The following is a 24,263-nucleotide window of genomic DNA, read 5'->3' as shown; positions in this document are numbered from 1 at the left end:
GAAACTTACAAGATATTGAAAAAATTGAAAGATCGTTCTCATGGCAGAAACTCGAGTCGACTTTTGAGTTCCAATCCATCAACACTTTGAAGAAATTTTAATATGATTTTGTATACTATTTTCCGTGAATTTGAAGAAAGTTGTTAATTCGAATATACTGTTTTTTAAAATTGACAAATCCTTTTATTTTTTGTTCCAGAGCAAAGAATAATGTGATGTACATATGTCGGTGTAATGTGTTGTGTATGTGTATATATCTTCCAAGTGTTGAGAATAAAAGTTAGACGTCATTTGAAACAGCATGCCCAACGGTCTTCTAATTCAACTTCACTGTAATTTTTTATTCGCTTGAAAAAGTACGAACAATACCTTGTACTGGGTGAAACGAGAGGGTAACTAAATATCACTTGAATTATTTTATATATTTTTATTCTCTATTTTTTTAAGTAAAGCTTCTTTACGCGCGCTTGACTTGGCAATTGAGCTGGTGAATACATGACGAGACCGTTACGAAAAATGTGATCGTGCGAGGCGAACGGAAGTTGAGAGGGAAGTATAATTTAGTGAAGATTGAAAGAGAAAGAGAAGTACGCTTCGTATATTTTCTGTAGGGGCAATAGAGATTGAGAGGTACGAGCACAAATTTACGGTCGAGTAGGCTCTGAAGAGTTAGGAAAAAAACTATCATACTAATTTTAGCAGGAGATTTCAATGTTGATTTCGCTTTCGAAGATGGACAACTCTTGGGAAACTTTCTTGTATATGAATCAGATCTACAAATGAATAATGACTGAAATGAGCCTACCACAAGACAAGGAACCACAATCATCGCTGTTTTCTCTAGATATATTTATAATTTCCATTCGAAAACATATATAATCTTATTTCTCATACCATTTTTAGTTTCGTTTTAACTAAAAATAAAATTTGTCATTGAGTTTGTATCGTAAAAGCAAAATTGAATAAAAGTAAAGAAAATGTACGAAATATAAATCATTTCAGTTGATTTCTGTAATTTTTAATAAAATATTGAATTGGGCATATATGCCAAATCAAATGTGCACTCTTTATTGGCATACTTTTTCGACGACTAATGTCTTAAATGGCATATTTACAAAATTCAATCAATACATGAAATCGTATGATATGTACATTGCTGAAAAAACGAGAAAAATATTTTGTTTAATCTATTCCTCTTGAAGATGACCACTTGGTGATCGAAACACGGGTCGAGGTGTTAAAAATAACGATTTGGTGTTGGGATGAAACTCCAGTAATATTGATTACTACACCAAAGGCTCCAAACAGTGCATCACAAGTTGATTCGAATGAGTTGAAAACAGTCGAATGAATCGATACCAAGAATCTGTTAGTCTTTATACAATTATTCCATGCGAATTTAACTACAAATATTTTACCTGCGTTTTTAATTTTATATTATTTATTGAATTGAAACAAAAACAACCATTCTGTAAAAGTAAGTGACGTTTTCGAAATCACTGTATGTTTTTGCGAGGGTAAAATCAAACTTTTCATTGCTTAAGTTTATAAATATTATTTGAATTGTTCTGTTGTTTATCTATTATAATTTTTTTCATCAGAATAGTTGCTTTAGTATGGAACGAAAAAGTTTCATCATTACCTAAACTAAGACAAAATCCACATCTGTGTTATAACGTGACAGTACCGAAAAATTTGTTTCATTCAAAATTACAATATTCAAATTATTCACATAAAATTAACATATCTACCATTCAAGCATTGTTTAGTGTTTGTTCCTTTCATTGTAGAGCTACAAACGAATGAGGGGAAAATTCCTGCAATTTTCAGGCAGTTACGTTTATGAATTATTTGACGAGGAGCAATAATATTCCTGAAATTCAGACTGACGAGGGGTGGCTGGCTAATGAATGTGATGTAACTTCGTCTGAAAACTTAATTACCGGAATCGTGATGGTACAGGGCAACGGCTGTAAGTAATTATAATAGGTAGAACTTGCACAATATACCCCGTTTCGGGAATGGAACAGGGAGGGACTCGACATCGTCTAGGCTGTAACGGAAATTCATTTGAAAGATTTACTGCATGTTAATTGGAATTTTGTCATCATCAAAGAGAATAAGTGTGTGAAAGCTGTTTCCGGGTTTTTCTGCCGGGGTTTTTCGCCTGAAGTTTCGTCTACAAATGCGGTAGACTCATCAAAGACGATGTGGTAACGGTTGCAGTGTCCGAGTTAGTGGTCCGGTTGTTCCGAACGCATTGTTTTATATCATTATTATTATTAGGGGGCGTAGCTTGTCCGGCTATAGCTGATTTCTCGGTTTGTCCAAGTTAACAATTTCTCTTGTGTTCAGAGAGATGGACACCTACATTTCTTTTCATGGCTCCAATGTGGATTGACCCAAAGCTACAAGGAATCAGGAATACCACGGGTGTTCTCTGGGATCCTTAGCTTACCTTAGACTTTGTCTCCATAGTTTTTGTTGGCCTATATATTGGTTTCACGTCGTGTTTCTCTAAAATTATCTCAATCCGGTCTATAACATGTTTAACATAGGAAAGAAAAGCTTTTCTCTTGACCAGTCTAGCTGGGGTTACTTCGCTTTCTCTCCTGGGTCGTACTGCCCGCTAGAATTAACCTTCGCTGTACCCATTCCCTTCAAAATCATTCTTCAGGTAATTGTGCTCCTCAGGAAGACTTTCAGATCCATAGATACGTCATGCTCTCTCAACCAACTGTTTCCCCTCTCTTCTGTTTTGGCTAGTGGTTAGAGTTTTTCTTCAGGTACCTGTCTACGTGTGTTGGTTTTCTGTACACTCTGTGGCCCAATGTATACATCTTAATGCCTCTTCACAAGAAGATCCAAGAAGGCATCCCTTGCGTTTCTCGTAATACTGTGAATTTTATTTTTGGGTCTAAAGAGTTTAGATGTAATAGAAAAATTGTTTACTGTCTTTTTACCATCTTGCCAAACACGAATGTGTCATCAACATGTGGTAACGCAACCAACAATATGGTTTCACGGCTCCTTGCTCTGAGGCCTGTTGTTCAAAATATTCCATGAGAAAGTTTGCCATTGCCGAACTTAATGGACTGCCTATTGCAGTACCATCTGTTTGTTCGCATAAAAGCGAGCCACGCCTACTAATGATATAAAACCAGAGTCAAAAACCGTTCGGAACGAGTAAATCCGTTCGGAACGACGGGTACTGTTACAGTTACCACATCGCCTTTGATGATGTCTACCGCAGTCATAGAAAAAACGATCAAAAGACTCGGAAAGAAGCTTTCACACAGTTTGTCATCATCATTCAGAGGTACCTGAGTTCTCATCAGTAAATCATTTTATTGACGGAAATGTATAGGTACTGCAGGAAAAACTCTGAAGAGTGTAATAATTTTGAAAACCCGTCTTAGGGAGTTCATTCCACAAAAAACTTGTTAGTTGTCAGAAATATTTCTCAATTAAAATGTAGTTCTAGGTGTATTGATTTAATTGTATTATCGAAGCGATGTGCAGCTGCAACTTTCTGGGTACTCACCGGGCTAAGTCAATGACTTTCCATGAAAGTAACTATACAATAGAGACATTTCCATAATTTACATATGTCATTTTGGGCTATGAAAGTGGCTCGTGGCATTTAGGTTTCCATAAATCTTATTTATTCGAATAACTGCATGATCACTTTCCATACAATTACCTACTGCCTTCTTGATAATATACAGGCCTTTCTATTACCTGATCCCACTATTGCTATCTCGGAAACGGTAAGACCTACAAGGTCCGTTAAATTGGAGAAAGGTTCCCTATTTTGGAGAATTAAAATGATCTCTTTCCAGATCGAGAACATCAGTGGTTGTTTTTGGAATATTCGCCAAAAACTAGAATTGTCGAATATCATTTTTTGGCTCTACCGCCTCCACTTGGAATTATTCAGAACTGAAAATCATAAAACATGGAGTACCGCAAGGTTCTGTTCTTGGACCCCTGTTGTTTATCATCTACATTAATGACCTATGTTTTCACATGAGGACGAAATGTCAAATTGTCCTATTTGCGGATGATACCTCTTTCATCAGTTCAAACAGCTACATTTCACGTCTTCTTGATAATGCTGAAACCTTGATGACTAAAGCGGAAGCTTGGTTCTCTGCCAATAAGCTTTGGCTGAATAAAGGGAAGACGCAAAACCTCATAATTTCCTGTAATAATCAGATCACGTTAGGTAAGCATTGTAAATTGCTTGGGGTTGTTTTAGATGATCGTTTGAACTGGACTCCTCATATAGATATATTGAGTAAGAGACTATCCAGTCTCTTATTTTTGCTTAGACAGCTCAGGTACTGCCTCAATCCGAGCATGTTAAAAAATGTTTATTTTGGATTATTTCATTCTGTGATCAGCTATGGTGCGATTCTGTGGGGTAATGCTGTTGATTCCTCAAAAATATTCAGGTTACAAAAACGCGCAATAAGACTATTAGCAGGGGCTAGGAGACCACTGTCAACCACTGTTCAAAACAATGAGGATTCTACCACTCCCTTGTGTGTATATATACCAAAATTTACTAGAAATCCATTCAGAAAGGCAGAATATACAAAAAGTTTCTGGCCTGCATCATTACACTACCCGGGCTGCTACGGCTGATGATTTAGTATTGCCACGTTACAGGTTGTCCAAATCTGAGAAAAATTCATTAGATTTTAAACTATATAATAAATTGCCCTGCGAATTTAGATCCATGAACGAGAAATTGTTCAAAATTAATGTAGAAAATTATCTTCTCGAACATTGTTTTTATTCTAGAGACGAGTTTATTCAGACAAAAATTCAATTTTGACGTGTATTACCCAATTTATGTGATTGTGATATATTTTATATTGTATACCTGAAGGCTTTTAGATAATGTTATTATATATTCATTCAATATGATATATTAATTGTGATTGACTTGCTATAAACCGTATCATGTATGAGTTACATAGTTAAATAAATACCTATCTATCTATCTATCTATCTATCTATCTATCTATAAGAAAAAGACAGAGGAACAATACTGTTTAATATTTGTTATGATCTTATATGAACTAATTTGCAATGGGACGCTTCGTTCATTAGATTTCATCATTATCTTTATTTTTTTAATAGGGTCATTAGGAATAGAGGTAAAGCCAAACAACGAAATTCGAAAATTCTTCTCATTACACAGGCCTTGAAAAAAGGCCTGTGTAATGTATAGGAAACTTCCGAAAAAAAAATATAACAAATATTAATGAGGAATGTAGTTTCCTGAAATTAGTTTTAATAGTTTATTCAGATGGATTACTTCTGAAAAAATTTCGTTTTAGCATCTTTAGCGAAAATTTAGTACTAGATCTGTTTTCAATTATCCTGTCCGCGTGATGATATCAAATTTGTTTTGGAAACGTTGAAAGACAGCAGATTAGAGTAGCACCCCTTTTTAATTTTTTTATATCTGCACTTATAATCTCGTGGAGATTACATAAAATTTTATCACACCATAACATTGTGGTGTCATCGGCGAATAGGGTAAGTTTTCCTTCTATATCGATAGATGCTGAATCGTTGTTGTACAACAGGAAAAGTATCGGTCCCAGTATTGAACCTTGTGGTACGCCTTTTTTATTTCGTCTTTTGATGAGGATGATGAGGTTTTCACAATCCGACTTCTTCCTGTGAGATAATTATCGAACCACTTATGAGTAATTCCACGGATGCCATAGTGATATAGTTTTTTTAGCAGTATTCCATGATCTTAACAGTCAAGGCTGAACAGTCTTTTTTAATAATGTTTCCATAAACATCATATAACAATGATAGTTTTATATGGGTGATTGAAAGCCGAACTGATTATTGCTTAGACACTATTATTATTCAAAAATATTGTCAATCATAATTTAACCAGTTTCTCTATTAGCTTGCCTAGAGTGGAAATGAGACATATAGGATGGAAGTTTGAAGGATCACTGAGATAATCACCAATAAGAAAACTATTGAAGGGAAGGGAAGGGAATGTTCCTGTCTTGAGGATGAGTTTATACGAACGCTAGAACATTTATTGTGGTATCAGGAAGGTTACCAAAAATGATTATTGAAATTTCCTCTTTTCCCCTCGGCTTTTTCATTTTCAAAGATCGAATTATTTCTTTAAAATCATTTGCATCAGTAGAGTGTAAAATAAAGTTATCAGCGATCTATATGAGTCATCAGCGGATTAAAAGAAGTTGGTATGTATTTTGTTAATTTTTCTGCTATAGAGCAATAGTAATTGTTCAGTTTGTTTGCATTCATTGGTAAGGTTTGGAAGTCGTTTTGGAATCTTAAATATGGCAATGGTTTGTTGTACTTCCACCAGAGCTCACATAAATATGAAATAACAAAAGTAAAATAATTTTTTATGTTGAACAATTTTATTGAAAAATAAGATAATAATTATGTAGGTAATGTACTAAGAACTAAAAAATGATTATGAAGGTCCTAGGTAGAAGTCATCAAACCACTCTCCCCAGTATAATAATAAAATCGTTGGGCGTAGCGTAACATGGGTAAATATATAAATACTGTGCCCAACCATTTAATATTTTTTTTATCTGATCAATACCGTAGATTGCTGAGAAGAGTGGTGTGATGACTGCTACCTAGGACCTTCCGAATTATTTTTCAGTTCTCAGTTATTTTTCTGTTTAGTTCATTTAGTGCCTCAGTATTACAAGATAATATGTAACCCGCCATTTTGTAGCTGGGTCATCTTGAATTTGCATCTTTTTCAAAGTGTACTACTATCCGACTGGTCAAATATTAAATCCGCCATTTTGTAGCTGCGGCCATCTTCAATTTGCATATTTTTCAACGTGTACTACTATTTTTTTAGACATATCCTGTCATTTTATACTCATATTGAGGAAGTTGTGAAACAATATGTAATCCGCCATTTTGTATCTGCGGCCCAAACAAATAAACAGGGCAAGATAAATGAAACCGTTCAAATATAATCTCTATTGCGATAAGTTCAAATTTTTAACCTATCAAAATACAAAAAAAAGAAAAGAAATGAAGAACACGGAAAATGGAAAAGCATGGAGAAGGAAGAGTAGATTGAATATACTCATAGTTATTCCTGATTGTTTAATAGATGAGGTGAGGATGGAAAAATCTTCAGGATGTTGTTTATCGTGGTTACAATACTATAACTTCCAATACTAGAGTTGATTTTTTTACGCATTTCGCATTTTAGTTAGGAGCAACAATGCCTTGTTTCCATATACGTAAATAGCAGCTGAATATTTCTTTTTTATTCGGTCCGCACCTGTAGGGAGAGGCGTGTTTCCCCCTGGTCTCTTGTTTAAAAGACATTTTACATAATTCCCGCATAAATTCCTGTTGCTGCCCATCATCCGCGAATAAACGTCAGACTGTTTCAGCGCTAATAGCTTTGTTGCATTCGCCAACGCGTAAATGGATTAATAGATTCTCGTTTCCATTGGAGAATGCACTATTCCTGTATATTCCTGAGGTGTGATAGTTGTGCATGTACACGAGGATTTCATAACGATCCGATGAAGCCGAGACCTCATAATGGTAATGGTAGTAGGTGACGAAATCAGAATATTTATGTATTTCTGCTATATCATTCCTAATTTTGCTTGAAGTAATAGTATGAATAGAAAATATTTCAATTTTTCCTGTTTGTAATGGATGAAATGAAAAACTATTTTACCGATTTTGAAAATTCCTTCACCTATAGAAAACTACATTAGCATCGAATAACAAAAACAATGAATCCTTAGGATATGTGATAGAACTGATGCACTGAAACTGAATAAAAATCTACGCCTGAAAAAGCTATCCATAATGAAAACGGGTTTGTAAACTGTTCACTGAAAATCTCACAATAAATTGGTAAGTACTCGAATTTAGAGATCCATTTAAAAGTTATGTTCCATAAGGTATGAATAATTTGGTTAGAAAATATAAAAATTTGCCAATTAAAGGTCTTTTCAAAGTCAACTTTTTTATTTCGAATGGAAACCCTTATTTCTGATACCAGATTTGCAAAGGTCAAAAAAATTTATTATTAATAGACTCCGATACATATGGTCTTGGGTTTACGAAATTTTTAGGGTTCAAATAAAGATCAAATTACTACTTTGTAAAGTGAGAGGCGAAATGAACTAACTCTGAAAAAGTAGCGCAACGTGAAAAACGAGCGAAACTCATTTTCACGTTTCGTTCTTCGGCAACGATAAAAATTGGATTAAGAGTCATGTTAACTCTAAACACAAATATTTCCCACACTTTTCGATTCCGGTATCAGAAAACGGGGGTTCCAATTGAAAAAACGAAGCTGAACTTGAAATTATCTTGGACCAATTGAATCATGAAATTCCTTGTTGAAAGTCTCCAGAAGTTTGATCTTGTTGTGATATCACTAGTTACGCCAGACTTCTGAGAGTGTATTTAATCCGATCTCCTGAATTTCACGGTTTTCTGTATACTATGCGCGATTGATTAGATAGAGCATTTAAATTATCTAAATCAAAATAATTCAATATCACAGGAATTGCGTTACCTATTTTGGAAAATGAGTAGAGCGAATCGGTTACTTCATAACTAACAACTTTTATTAAGTGTTCAAAGTTCCTACCAAATGTAAGTTAAGTACCGAAAAATAGAAATTTATTTACGTATATCAAAATATTGAAGTGAACACTGATAAATGAAATGTTATCAAATAAAACCATAAGAGATGAAACCATAATGTTTTTGGTTAAGATATCCAACATCACAAAGACTTGAATATAGCGCAGTTCTGCGTGACCCGATGTCCCGGTGCCTAGTGGTTGAATATTAAAGGTTCTTTCTATAGCACACAATATTTAGAACCATATTGTTAGAACCTCTTCTCTTATGAGTGAACAACTCTCACAGAGCAATCATTCAAATAACCTTTCTGCGGCTCACTATTCCTTTCTCATCTCTGAAAAACACCTTCGCCTCATGTGCTTATTGCGTTTTCATCGTTAGGTAGAATTGGAACCTCTTGTATCAACTATCGACAACAACTTTCTCTGTCGATGCGCATTTCGCTAACCAAGTTAGCATGACTAAAAAACTCACCATCATCTCCTGATAATGCCAAGTTAGCATCTAAGCGATTTCTTTATCTATGGAATTGACAAAAAAACTCGAACTTTGATCGCTCAAAATAAAAAAGGGCCTTCGACAGGAGTGGAACTATCTCTTGATTATTGGAATATTACCTGCTTGCAGGGAAAGGTACAGAGATGGTGGTTAATGAAGCCTGGCTCTGTATCAGACCAGAGTGGAGGACTTGGTTCATCTCAAGTGGGTTTTTCATTTTATGATAATCCCATACATGGTTTCTTCGCGGACATTTTTGTTTGAAAACATATTTTCTAATCATCATCCTTCTTATAAGTATCACTATTTCACAAAATAAGTGGGCATAGTTGGAGACTAGCTGTTAATCAAATTATCTAAAAGAACAATTCGTTCAGGCCAGTCTCAAATTACCTACACTGTAAGTTAATGGACTACCACCTATCAGAAAACAACTACTCCCCTGGCTAATACCACAAAGGGCGTTGGATTATATTCGACATGTGCAGGACTCTTCACTGAAGTTATTCCTGCATATGCTGTTGACGATAAAACTGCCACAATAGATTTGATTTATAGCCTGTCTTCAAGTATGCCCACTGACTATATGTGAAGTTTTTTCCTTATACGAGAAATTGGGCAAATTTTGGACATGCGGTTGCTTACTTCGTTCACGGGCAGATAATAATAATGAATGTCTTTATTGTTTACAACTAATAAGGTTCAACAGTTGATGAACAGTATGGACAATAATATGAATAAGTTAGGAAGAAAAGGCGAAATTCAATTTTTATAACGATAAATCGTTATTAATTGCTCTTCCACTTAACCTAAAAAAGTAGCTGCGGTGTTATAAGAGCATTATTATAAAATAATCCGTTCTACTGTAATCAAGGCATGGTGTGATAAGAATAATAATAAAATAGACCACAGAGTTTCAAATAAATATTTATTTAATCTAATTTGAAATCACTGGAGCCCATTCTTTTTTATTATTTCAGGAATATTATTATAGATTGCGCCAAGTTCATAACTGAAACTGCGCCTGAAAAGTTTTTTGACGTCTCCTTATGCCATAGATCAACCTCAAGCAAGAATTTTGAAATTTTGAAGTTTTGATTTATATTGACTAGTTAAACATGGATCAAAGAGCACATCTGCATAATTGAAATTTGAAAGGACTGTTGCCTCACATAATATTGTCCTCAACTTCAATGAAAAGAAATGTATTTGAACGTATATAATTTTCAACATGAAATATGCATGTTGTGAGAGTATATTGACGTGTTTTTCACGTGAGAGACGTTTCATTTATACAAACATCAAAATCATCAAGTATACAGTACTGTGATTGATTTTGGAGCCGAAAACAATGACATTAGATTTATTATTATTGAAAATCAAACAGTGGTTTGAGGCTGCTCCTGTGAAAGCTTTGAGATTTTCATTTATTCGATAACAAGCAGTATCAGTCATTTGTGGAGGAAAGCTATAATAGAGTTGAGTGTCATCAGCATATAGGTGTATTTTTCAATACTGAAGATTCTTGACTAAATTCGATGTATATATGGCAAATAGTAGTGGACCCAAAATAGACCCTTGAGGAACGCCATGGTTTAAAGTAACATATTGGGATTCAACTCCGTCTATATTGACCTTTTGCTGACGATTTTCCAAGAATGATTCAAAGAGCGAAACAGCACTATCGGCGAGACGTATATAAGATAAAATTCTCAATAATAGTTTATGGGTTATATAACATATCATATACGGGCAACATAATCTAATATAATCAATATTCAGTTCATCACAACCTGCAGCTTTCGTTTTGATAGAAAATAATGTCTAGTAAACATATAGATCATCAACTTCTCTGAATATAAAATCCCAATTTATGAGCTCATTATTTTCATAGAACGTGAATATTTCCTGTGGTGGATCACTAACAGGTATGGAGTTGATAAAATATTGGTTGATCTCGTTTGGATTTTCCAAATTATCGGGAATATCAAAAGATTTCTGCGGTAAAATATTATTAGATTTCAAAGTTCTTTACTTCTCTTTATAATTTTTGTTGTCATAAATGTGAACAAAGTATACTCGTTTCTCCCTTTTGATGGCTTGATTTGTAACTTTTCATATCTTTATAGTATTGTAGATGCACAGCTGACTTTGTTGACGTATAACGTTTTAGAGCCTTGTCCCTGATTGACATCATCTCTTTCAAGACGTCTGTGAGCCAGGGAGCTTTTTTTTTGGTAACCCCTGAAGTTGTCAGCGGCGCATGTCTATCGAATGAATTATTCAAACAATTAATCAAAAAATTCACTTTTCCATCAACATTCACTAGGTTAAAAATTCTAAAGAAAGGTGTTAGAAGCAGGTCTCTCTTGAAGTTTCCTTCATCAAAGTACTTGAAATTTCTATATGTATGGGGCGTTGACAAACATGTTGTTTGTTGTTCGCTTCTGTCTATTTCGAGGAATGTTGCTCTAAAAGGAATTCAAGTTTCAATTATCGAAAATCATATACTTCATGTTGATGATAGACACTACTTTGCACTGACGAGTGGCCAAAAAGCCCGAAACCGGTCTGCAATTGTGTTGCAATAATTAAAAATCGATTGAACCAGTTTTATCGCCAACAGCATGTGCAGGAATAACTTCAGTGAAGACTCCTGCACTGGATATAATCCAGTACCCTTCCTGGTATTACCACGGTAGTAGTTGTTTTCTGGTAGGTGTCAGTCCATTAACCTACGGTGTAGGTAATTTGAGACTGGCCCAAACGAATTGTTGTTTTGGATAATTTGTATTACTATTTCGCTTATTTGTTTCTATTTCCCATCTCGAAAATTGTATGTACAGAATGAACGTATATTGTGGAATGAGTCTATGAATATCTTCATTGTCGACTCACCATCTCTTAATTTTTACTTTATCAGATGAAAAAAATGTCGGTCATTTTCATTTTATTAGCTATATTAGCTATATTAGCAAAACTTCAAGTTTTGCAGTGTTATTTTATCGAATATTTTTTGACTGACAAGTCGACAAATACGACGTAAAATTCGCAAAACAGCAATGATTTGTTGGCATTATACTAGCACAAAATAATTTTTCATATCTGATTTATATTTTTGAATAATGAATTATTATTACGTAAATAACACTGTTTTACATGTGAATAGTTTATGTTTGTCCCAACTACTAGTGCTGCCTCTCGTGACATGTTCGCTGTACTACTCTCAAGAAAAAGGCTCATTTGGGAGACCAGTCAGTAGAAGTGTCCCACTTGTCACTAACTTCAATCATACTACAATGCATTTTTCGAAAATTTATAGCGGCCTACTGTTGAATAATATGTCGCTATCCATCACCTCACTTTCTAATAAGTTATATCACGACAAACGAATAATTTCATGGCAATGTTTATTATTTAAGAAATGATACGTGCTTGAATTTCAAACATGTTTGAAACGTCCGTTCTCTTGCTCAGCGGGAAATCAAATGGATATGCTTATTTATAACTGGAAAGTGGACATTATGTAGTAGCCGATAGAGTCTTTCAACTACTGATCGATAAATTTCAATTACACATAGAAGAACGTCCAGCACTTCAGAAGAGATACTTCCTAAAATAAATATATTTATTCATTTCGTAATTCATGCGATCAATTCTTGTCACATTCAAATTATATTTAATAGAGCCTACAAAAATATTCAAAATGTCTTATGTAATGTTTATCATATACAAAAGTTTTTTCTGAATGTGAAAATATTTGAAGCCTACCAATCTTGTTTAGTGAGTGAATTGCCGCTAAGATTTGTTCCAACTCTATGGATATTCACCTAGTATAGCGTGATCCATGCTGGGAATCGCACTTTAACAATTTAGGCCTCCTTAAATCATAGCTTGTACAAATTTCGTCGTTTGAGTGTTGTCGTCGGTATGTGGACTCTAGCTGGTTATCAAAAAATCTATTTCGAGAATTTTTTCAACGTATATGATCTTCTTGAGAATAAGATTTCAATCTATTGACATCAACAGGCTCCCAAATAAGATTGGAGGAGGTTAAAAGATATGACACATTTTACTGGACCCCTTCTAAGTAATAATTTGTTCTCATATAGGTAATTGAAAAAGATACGTATACCCTTTTTGTTAAGTTAACAGTATAGAAATTATTTGCCTTTTTCAGAGATTAACATAAGATGATATTATTACGAATAGTCCCGATTTGAAATCCGTCAAACCTAGCTAACAAAGCTAATATTTTAATAAAAGAGAGATTTATTATTTGATTATTAGGATCCGTCTACAGAAATCAGGCGATGTTATAACATCCTACATCAGATCCCTGATAGCAATAAACGACATAGACTTTTGATTGTGACAGTTTTTTTTATACTGTCACATTTTAGGAATAATGACGGCTTTATGAGAGTTAAGTGCATTTTCAAAATCAAGCATTTTGTTTCATGTTTCAATGATAAATAATAAGAACATATAGGCTGGTGAAGCAAAAATGAACAGATGATTACAATAAAGCAAATTTATAAAATGTTAATTAATTTCACACACTTTGAGGACTTTCTGCAGAACCAACTTCGAACAATTGATTCCTGCAAACAGAATTGAAAAATATTGAATAACTTGTGTGTATTTTGTGTGTATTTCATATACCTACGTTGAAAATTTTGCGGTTATGATCTCACTAACATTGTTAAAATTACAGGCACTTTCTCAGGGACAGACGTCAAAAAACATTTGAACTACAAATTCATGATGAATTCACGAAGTCAGGTGAAATATATTTGTTTTCTGATATAAATAGTTAAGAACTATAAAAGTTCACGAACTTGATTCTATGTTTATCAGTACAAACCCAGAACAATACTGATTATTTCAATAAAACGCTTTTTCTTGTACATTTCTAAAAATCCTCCTAGACATCCAGAAAATACAATTTTGTTGAACCTTTATCGAGCCTTAGTACGATCCAAACTAGACTATGGATCCATAGTCTTTTCAACAGCAAAGAAATCTGTTCTGAAAGTGATTGACGTCATTCATCACACAGCCATTATAATTGCTATGGGGGCTTTCTGCACCAGTCCGGTACAAAGCCTACTTGTAGACGCAGGAGAACAACCCCTCGAGCTCCGTCGCCAATACCTAACATTGAAGTATGCTGCCAGAATATCAGCCAATACATACAATCCTACATATCGAAATACCTTCTCAAACCGATACGCACGCATTTTCTCACAAAACAAAGCCATACCCACACCACTATATGCCCAAATCAATAAAATAGTTACTGCCTCATTCAACTTCTGTAACACATATCCTATAAACATCCAAATTCCACCTCCCTGGATGATTGATCTTCCCAAGTGCAATACTCAAGATCGCTCTTTCGAAGCATAGTACACCGTCAGCTGTTATACTGAAATCATTCTCAGAGTTAGTCGCATCAAAATACCAATATTTTAACCACATATATACAGACGCCTCCAAAACAAATGATGGGGTTGGTGCAGCAGTTATAACGAACACGAATAATCATACTTACCGCCTACCTCCAGCTTCCAGTATCTACACAGCTGAACTACACGCCATTAAAACTGCTCTAGCACACTGCAATAGAACCGAAGGCAACTCCGTGATATTCACGGACTTCAACAACTATACCCCAAAAATGCCATTCTTCTTCGAATCAAAACAGAACTTGTAGAACTAACCAACAACAGAAAAAGAGTGGAAATAGTCTGGGTACCATCTCACACAGGCATTAAAGGCAACGAAATCGCTGATGCAGAAGCTAAAGCTTCCATTTCATATCCAGGAACATATCAAAACTCCCAGGTTCCACACGAAGATCTATATAACGACATAAAAAAACATATATTCAAACGATGGAAAGAACGGTGGAGCTTCTTAACCCTCAATAAACTCAGGGATATCAATCCAAACCTAGTTATCAACAACTACCGCCCTCTCAGTCGTAGACAGCAAGTCATTCTCACCCGACTACGCATTGGCCACACCCGGTATACTCACCTACATCTAATCAAGAAAGAAACACCCAACCGATGCCTCAACTGCAACGTTGATCTGAGTGTTAAGCACATTACCATGGAATGTCCCAGCTACCAAAACGAAAGACTTATATCCGGCTTAGGAAATGAATACTCCAGTATCCTAGATATCAAGAATATAGACTCACTGTTGTGTTTTTTGAAATGGATCAAAATTTTTAACATGATATAAAATGTAAAACACCTTATTGTTCCACCGCTAATAACCTAGCTGGTTGATGCGGTATAATTGTAATTAAAAAAAAAACATCCTGAATCAATATCTTTGAGGAATCACTCAGTTTGACTTTTGCATAACAATTTCGTTATGAGACGTGTATATTATATTTTATTAACTAATTCAATGAAAGAATCTGTAATGTCACATATACTTTCATCAAGTATGTAAAATATTAAATCACTTGTGAAATCTCATTTTGAATTAAATAATGCGAATCAGTTACAAATGTGGAATACTGTGTAAATTCAAAGATATAACAAATATTGCTTTCGTTTCTTCATATTTACCTAAATAATGATAACACCTAAGACTAATTTTCAGTAGGTAACACAAAAGTTACAGATGAAATCATAGAAATTGGCCAATAAAGTGATCAATTGAAAATCAGATTTTTCATGTGGGGATAAATTTACAAAAAAAAAATACCCTGGGACATATTTCAGTGTGTTTTACCATTATTTCTTACCGATATATTTAAGAGTTGTTCGATTTCCATAACCTTTTCAGAGTAGCAATCTTCTTTTTTGCATAGATTGCGGTTGATATTATAAAAGTAAAATTCAGCAAAATGATAGAAATTAAGGGTATATGTTTAATAATGACAAATTCTCATCTGAAAAGAAGAGACAATAAAAGTATTCTTGTTCTTTCTTCTCACTCTATCAAATTTTCAGGAGCAATTACTTCAGATCTTATCGAAATATAAAACACGTCAATAGTGTTATATGTTCAGGTGAAATATTCTGAATTAAATTTCGGAAGCTCTTCACCTTTTACCGCAGTCTCAGACCTTTTTTAACGAACCCAAGAAGATTTCCAACCTCTTTCGGACATTTTATCGATTTTCCACCCTTTCTTACTTTCATAGAAAGTTTAAACCAGGAAAAAGAAATCTGATGAAAGAGGATTTTATATTTCTTCTCCGTGAAGAGATCTGTTTTCTCTGCGTTTTCTCCAAATGTTTATGAATTTCTTTGTAGATTCATATGTGTAGTTTCAGAGTTATTAAGGGTTTTTAGATTTTATATGATATATCGAGTCTCACACATTTCTATAATAACACTACTATAGAATTGATATTATTATAGATACGTTTTTGGACTCCCATCTCAATATAGAATCAAATGTGTAATTTACAACTTTTAATGGTAATTAGCTGATAATGGAGGTTATTTTAGAGTCTTACTCCAAAGTCCACCTTTCAATTAATCTTTGATCCATCAGTATTTTATATATACGCGAATAATTTTGCGTCAAATCATTTTTCTTAGTGCACTTTCCACCTGTCACTCATGTGCCAAGACTTGAAATCTTAAAAATTTCAATTATTTCGGGAGTGTCTAGTTTTTTTTTCATGTGTTTCTTTCCTTACCTATAAGGGAACAATTTTCCTGGACTATAGAAATCGAAGGGAATGTTAAAACCCGTGACAAAAAATTTAATCCATTCCGCAATCCCTGCATTCGATTTCCCATTCTGAGCAGCCGGTGCTTAGTTTGCATATCGGATGGAATTGAAGAGCGTCGCCGGCCTTATTAAAAGTTTCGAAAAAACTGCTGTTTCCATGCTATTCCAAAGTTAACTAGATAACTTTTATTACTTCGTTCGAAACTGAGTTAGGAAAGATTCTAATGGTGATGGTGTTTCCGAAAACGCCGTATCGGGCTGTTTCAGAATGTGATATAATGTACAGGAAGGTTCGCTTCTCCTAATCGCACATTTTATGGGCACTTGTTCTTTTAATGAGCCAGAAGGAAATTTATTTTGAAAATAAAACGTTTTTGTTGTGTATTTCTAGCTTCAAACGAGTTGAACGTTTTGAATTGTATCTCAAAAATTATCATAATAGATAATAATTTCAAGAATATTCCCTCACTTCATCCCTGTGCGACACCACCTCAAAATGCATTTATTCATCTGCCATCTTTTCGAGAATCTTGATTAGGCTTTGAGGAATTTCTGAAAACAAAATATTAGTTGACTCAGGGGAGATTCCCGAAAAAATACATATATTTTCGTAGTGATGCCTCGAACTTAAAAATTACAAAAAAATTATAATCAAATTAATTGAACCTATTTTTCATTCTCATACTTATTTTAAGTATTATGACTGTTGGCAATCCAGGCTGAAGAGGCATTTTAGTAAAACCGATGAAGGGGGTAGAGGGAAGAGGGGATAGGTGAAAGCAGTCGAATGACCTATAAATAGTCAGATCTCGAAGGAATAAGTCCAGTTATCACCTGAAGACGATTGTGGTTACTAACAATCGAAACGTCGTGAAGTAACTTGGTTTGGAATCTTTTAATTTTATATTTTTAATTTTCATTACTTGTAAATATTTTTTTCAGCTCGTGTTAATAATTCAATTTTTTTGTTTTTTTTGGTTATTGCTCGTGTGTTATTTCATTGTAATTTAAGTTTTTTGCTCAATAAAATTGTTTTTTCAGCTAATCTTTTCAATTTTTTTTACAGATTCCTTGAGGGATTTCAAATCAATTTATATTATATCAGACAATGGAAGTCCGTTCTGATGAAATTTAATCTGATATGTATAAAACGCGATCTGTTGATACTATTGATTTCAAAAAGTGATTCATAACAGCATGATGGAATAAAAACATTTCACTTTTGATTTCTTTGCTAATTTGAAGTGAAAAATCAACAAAGGAAAAATCGAAAAACTTCATTCTAGTTGATCAATAGTTGAAACGCTGCCAATAAATTCGCTAACCATTTTGTTTGAATAATTGCAATTTTTTTAAAAAATAAAAAAACACAGAAGTGCTCCTTGAACCTGTTATTCTTGAAAATAAAATTAAATTGATTTTTATCATTTTCTGGAAGTTCTGAAACTCACGACCTGTATAACATTCATGACTTTCTTGAAACGAATTTATCAACTGTTTTCTTAAAACAGTAACAGCTTATGTTTGTTTGAAAGTAGTTGACAATGTTTCTTGGTGCATTTCATTAGTTCGGACTTTCATTGTCTAATATGATATAAATTGGTTTGAAATACCTGAAAGAATCTGTAAAAAAAATAAAAAAGATATTAGCTGAAAAATAATAATTATATTAAGCAAAAAACTGAATGAAATAAAATAAAAGCAACAACCAAAAAATTAAAACAAAAATACAAAAAGAAAGGAAAAAAGAAATAGAAAAACAGAAATGAAAGAAAATTAAACTGTTAACACGAGATGAAAATAAAAAAAAATATTGACAAGAAATGAAAATGAAAAAGATTACAAACCAAGTTAATTCACGACGTTTCGTTGTTAGTATCCACAATCGTCTTCGGGTGATAACTGCACTTATTCCTCCAAAATCTGACTATCTATAGGTCATTCGAGTGCTTTCACCTATCTCCTCTTACCTTTCGCCACCTCATCGGTTTCAGCCGAAGCTGACCGTTTGACGGGAGTTGGTCATGTTCCGCTTGATCAGTGGTTCCCATATGTTGCGTATCTCTACGCTAGCTTGGCTAAATGCGTTGTTGGACAACATATATGCGGTTTCTTTGAATTTTCTCCTAAACCAGTGTTCTTCCTTGTGGATGATTTTAGCTTGAGCCCACTTGATGTTATGTTGATGAGTCCAAACGTGCTCTAATTTTCCTGATTTGCTGGTTTCTTCTCGCCGTGTGTGTTTCTTATGCTCGGCAATGAGAACTTTCAATGGCCTCTTAGTTTCACCGATGTATGACCCTCCGCACTCGCAGGGTATCCGGTAAATGAAATTCTTAGAATCGCAGTCTGCGTTTGGTAGCCTGGTTTTCGTAAGACTGCTACGGATAGTGTTCTCAGATCTGAAGCAGGTTCTTATGTTATACTTGGAACCAATCCTTCTTATCCTTTTCGACAATCCTCTGATGTAGGGAAGTACAAGTACTAGTTGTGGAGGCTTCTCTTCCTTGTGGAGCTCTTGCTGTCTTCTTGCTGAAGCCTGTTCCATCATCACTTTGGACTAACCATTCCGTTGAAGATCATTTTTGATGATGCCTAGTTCCTTTTCGAAACCTTCCTTTGTACTACAGAGCCCCAAAGCACGGTCTATTACAGGCTTGATGATTCCTCTCTTAGTCTATTGATGATGGTTGGATTTCTGGTTCAGATACTGTCCTGTGTGAATGGGTGTTCGATATACATATGTTTCCCAGTTAGTGTTGGTTCTCTTCACCAATACGTCTAAGAATGACAATTCGTTGTGGACTTCCTTCTCCATTGTGAAAGTGATGGAAGAACTTACGTTATCGATGTGCTTCAGGAAGGTGTCTAGTTCTGCATTCCCGTGGTTCCTTATTATGAAGGTGTCGTGTACGTATCTCAACCAGACTCGGGGCTTCTTGTGGGCTTATTCAATGGCCAGAGTTTCAAACCACTCCATTTTTTGGTTGTTGCTTGTATTTTATGTCATTGTAATTTCAGTTTTTTTGCTTAATATAATTGTTATTTTTCAGCTAATCTCTTTTTTATTGTTTTTACAGATTCTTTCAAGTATTTCAAATCAATTCATATCTTATTAGACAATGTAAATCCGAAATAATGAAATGAACACTTAATATTGTTTGCTACATTCGATACTCTCATGAGCATGCACAAAATAATCTCAGTTCAAAGACATGTCTATAAATATTTTTTATTGTATATAGATATCTACGCAGTCCCCAAAGATCACGTAGCAAACAGAACACGAAGAAAACGAAGAAATTCACAATGTTCCACCCGACCGTATTAAGCGTAGCACGTAGCTGTAAACTCCTATAAATAATTTACGACGAAGGTTTCGCAGCAGAATGAGGAGTTAGGAATTTTCCCAATCTCCTTCTCGAAAAGAACACCAACTCGCGAAAGGGAGATAAGTATTCAAATTATATAAACTCATGCATTCTAAAACAAGCACTTTTCTCATTCGACCGTGTATTACTTTGCATATTTCAACATTCGCCGGAAATATACTGCTTCATTTCCCTATAGTCCAGTTTATTTCGTAAACTGCATGTCCTCTGAAAAGTACACGTTTATTCAGACGATGTTGACCTAGAAGCTCAGTTATACGGAGGTTTTCAACACGAATGGAAAATCCTGAGACAGATTATGTGCTTGAAAAGATATGCTCTTCAGCAGAACTCCATCAAAATTTTTCTTGTTCAACTGAATGGGTTCAACTGAATGGGTGTTTCAATGAACTTTCAGAGTGGTATTGTTTTGGTGGGGGTGGTGAATTAGTATTTTGACAAACATGTTCCATTTTCAGTAATTATAACATTCTAAGCCGATGATTACCCACATATAAGCACTAAGACTGCAGTTTACAATATTGATATATATTTCTTTTTTAAAAATTGTTTTATTTTCTGTAGTAAATATTGTGTTGGAAGGTGTTTGTTGAAAGTGTGGCGATCTAAATCTACCAATCTACCAAGCTCATTTCATTATCACCAACATTAACTGGACTTGACAAAAAAGAGAGTATTGGTTTTAACCCATAATAGTAGGGGAGCCCACGATGCAAAATGGGGATTTACTCGAGCATCATAGAGACATATTAGGTTGCAAAGCTTAGATGATAAGAAAAAATTTTTATATATTATATAACTTTTCATCAGGGGAGGAAGTGGCTATAGATTTTTGAATACGTAAAAAAATACTGTTGCATGGACATACTCGAGCGCGTCAGATATTGATAGTATCAATGTTCTACGTATTTTTAATAATGTTCGTATGTTAATCTGATCGTTTGAATGAAGGGGGTGGTTGGTTGTACGTAAGGATTAAAAGTGAAAAGAAAAGAAATTTAATAAAGCGCGTCAGGTTTTCTAAGAGGGTGTTAAGTGCAACAAAAAAAATCTCTCATTCAATAATCTGACGATTTCGATCTGACGCAAACTCGCGGCCATTATTATAATGTGCAAAAAAAATCGCCATTTTGAAATAGTCAAGCGCGTCAGATTAAGATATATATGGTTCATCTTTATGTTTTAGACGTGCTGTCTCATATTCTGACGAATATCTAGAGGGATTCGCCTGATCTGACAAAAAAATTGTTTTTATTTTTTTTTTAATCATTGAACTGAAATAATTGAAAAGCTCAGGAAATAGCATGCAAATGAATACGTGTATGTTTTTTAAGTAGAATACTTGTATTTATAAGAAAATAATTTTTTTAAAATGTCCTGAAAAATTAAATTTTTTATAATCAATTGATTACTTAATCTCCATCTTCATCACGAACGAGTCTCTGTAAGAAGCTGTGATGGCGTCATGGCAACAGAATTCAGAGTGGGGACGGAGTGAGAGAGTAATAGATAGAGAAAAAGTGAAAGAGGAATAGAAACTCGGAGAGGGAAATATAGATATCATACATCTGCACGCATTAAAGTTTATCGACGAAGTTATTTTGGCTTGCGGAAATCGTCATATTATATATTTTTCGTTATTCTTGAATTATTTCCTTAAAATGAAAAAAATTTAGCTATGCTCGAGAATGTCGAAATGACGTTATTTTTTTACAACTTTGCTGCCCTCCCCTTTCTTTACGTCACCCTCAAAATGTCAGATTACTGGAGTATACACTTTTCAGCATGTAATTAACTCACCCTACCTTAATCTGACGCGCTCAAAAATTTCTGATGCTCAATTTTTTTTTACTAATTTGATCCTTTATCCTTCACGGGCCGCCTTATATATGGGGTGGAGGTACTTAACAGAGTACAAGGTATCTCCCTGAATATTAATTTGCCGCGCTTTATTAATCCCGAAATTCCCGCTTGGGCTCCCCTATTATAAGCGACTGGCGTTGCCATATGGCAATGCTTATCTTTCTAACTATCTTTTTTTTTAATCCATTTTTACAGTTTTCTGATGCTATAGTACAGTTCCCGAATTGTTTACGTAACTCCCAAATATGAGTAGATGACTCTGGCATGCTTTTTTTCGCCTAGTGTAATTGAATATTCTAGCGTGTAAGTATGATTTGTAATTTTATTCATTGGCATACAAATAGCATTTTTGACTAAAATCATTCGCCAATTAGATATTTTTATGATTCCTAACCTCAGAATTGCCATATGGCAATGCTAGGCTTCACAGGCTGCATTTTTATATGATGTTTCTTTTTGCTGTTAGAGATGGGTTAACTCTGGAAGGAGCATTGCAAATGGCTTATTCAGACGACCTCGATTTTCGAAACATTCATATAGAACCGCCAGATGTGAATGAATTAACCGATGAAGATTCTGTCGAGGAGGATAAAGGAGGACTTGTTGACAATTTGTCAAGAAATCAACTGAAGGCATTCGCTCAGTTTAAAATTTTTCAAATCGATTCTCTCGAATATGACGAACCAATTACTCTCGACGAACATGATGAGGAGATGCGGGAACATTTTGTAAAAGGAAACAATCGGGAAGAAACTGTGATTGCGCAAGCAGAAAAAATTAATTATGACAAAGCTGAATGGATCGAAGGTGATCTTATAATGTCGACGTAAGAATTTTCTGAGGGAGATTATGAGAATTTCAAAACTTTCACGACTGTCGAAATGTTCGCATTGTTCTTTGATGATGACATGATTGATTTTTTCTTGGCAGAGACGACAAGATATGCCCTTTTCAAAAATCATCCCAATCCCCGAATAACTCGAAAGGAAATGCGGTGTTTTCTCGAAATCCTGATGTTGTCTGGATATAACTGGATGCCAGGCAAAAAATTATTTTGGGATACTTCTGAAGATTTGGGCAACCAATTGGTTATAGATGGCATGAGAAGAGAGCGGTTTATGACAATTTGGAAATATTTCCATTTAGCAAATAATAATGATATCGATCAATAAGATTAGTACTACACATTGCGACCACTCATAGGAAAATTACAAGCAAAATTTATGAAATATTACGTAACCGAGAAAGATTTGAATTACGATGAATCCATGGTAAAATATTTTGGTAGGCATTCATGTAAACAATTTATAAAGGGAAAACCAATACGTTTTGAATACAAAGTTTGGTGTGTCAATGGTAAAATCGGATATCTTGTTAATTTCATGATATATCAAGAAAAGGATCCAAAATCTAATGACATTTATAATGCAGTGTTTGGAACTTCTTCTGCACCGTTTGTCACATTGTTGAACGAGATGCCCGAGGACAAGCGAAATCTATGATATTATCTCTATTTTGTGATAACCTTTTCACTAGTTTCCATTTATTGACTCACTTCAAACAAATGGGATATGATGCCACAGGCACAATAAGAGAAAACCGCACCCCGAAAAGCTGTCCTCTAATTTCAAAAAAAGCTATGAAAAAGAAGAACAAGGGAGAAGTTGCTTCTTTATTGGATAAGCGAAATGAAACTATATTGGTGAGGTGAATTGATAACAATGTAGTAACTGTTGCATTTACTTCTGATGGAGTATCTCCAATGGGCAGCGTCAAACGATATTCGATATTCTAAGGAAGAAAAGAAAAACATCAACATTCGAAGACCTTGTGTGATTGGCAAATACAATTCATCAATGGGTGGCACAGACTTGATGGATGAGAACATTTTCCGTTATAGAATTGGATTACAATAAAAAAAATGGTTGTGGTGTCTCTTCACCTGGTTAATAGATGCTACTTTACAAAATGCTTGGATTTTACACAAGAAAGCAGGAAATAATTCGACTCATTTGCAATGAGTCGAATTTGCAACTTTCATCAGTTTTTTTAATGAAACAATTACTACTTCAGTGAACTATCAAAGACAGATTATTTCTTCAGTAATTCGTTGCCTAAACATTTTTCAAATTA

This window comes from Leptinotarsa decemlineata, unplaced genomic scaffold (assembly GCF_025532065.1).
Source record: "Leptinotarsa decemlineata unplaced genomic scaffold, Ldec_3_MD MMD2_tig00000026_RagTag_RagTag, whole genome shotgun sequence".
In the NCBI taxonomy this organism is placed as follows: Eukaryota; Metazoa; Arthropoda; class Insecta; order Coleoptera; family Chrysomelidae; genus Leptinotarsa; species Leptinotarsa decemlineata.
Note: the sequence above shows the minus strand (reverse complement) of the source record.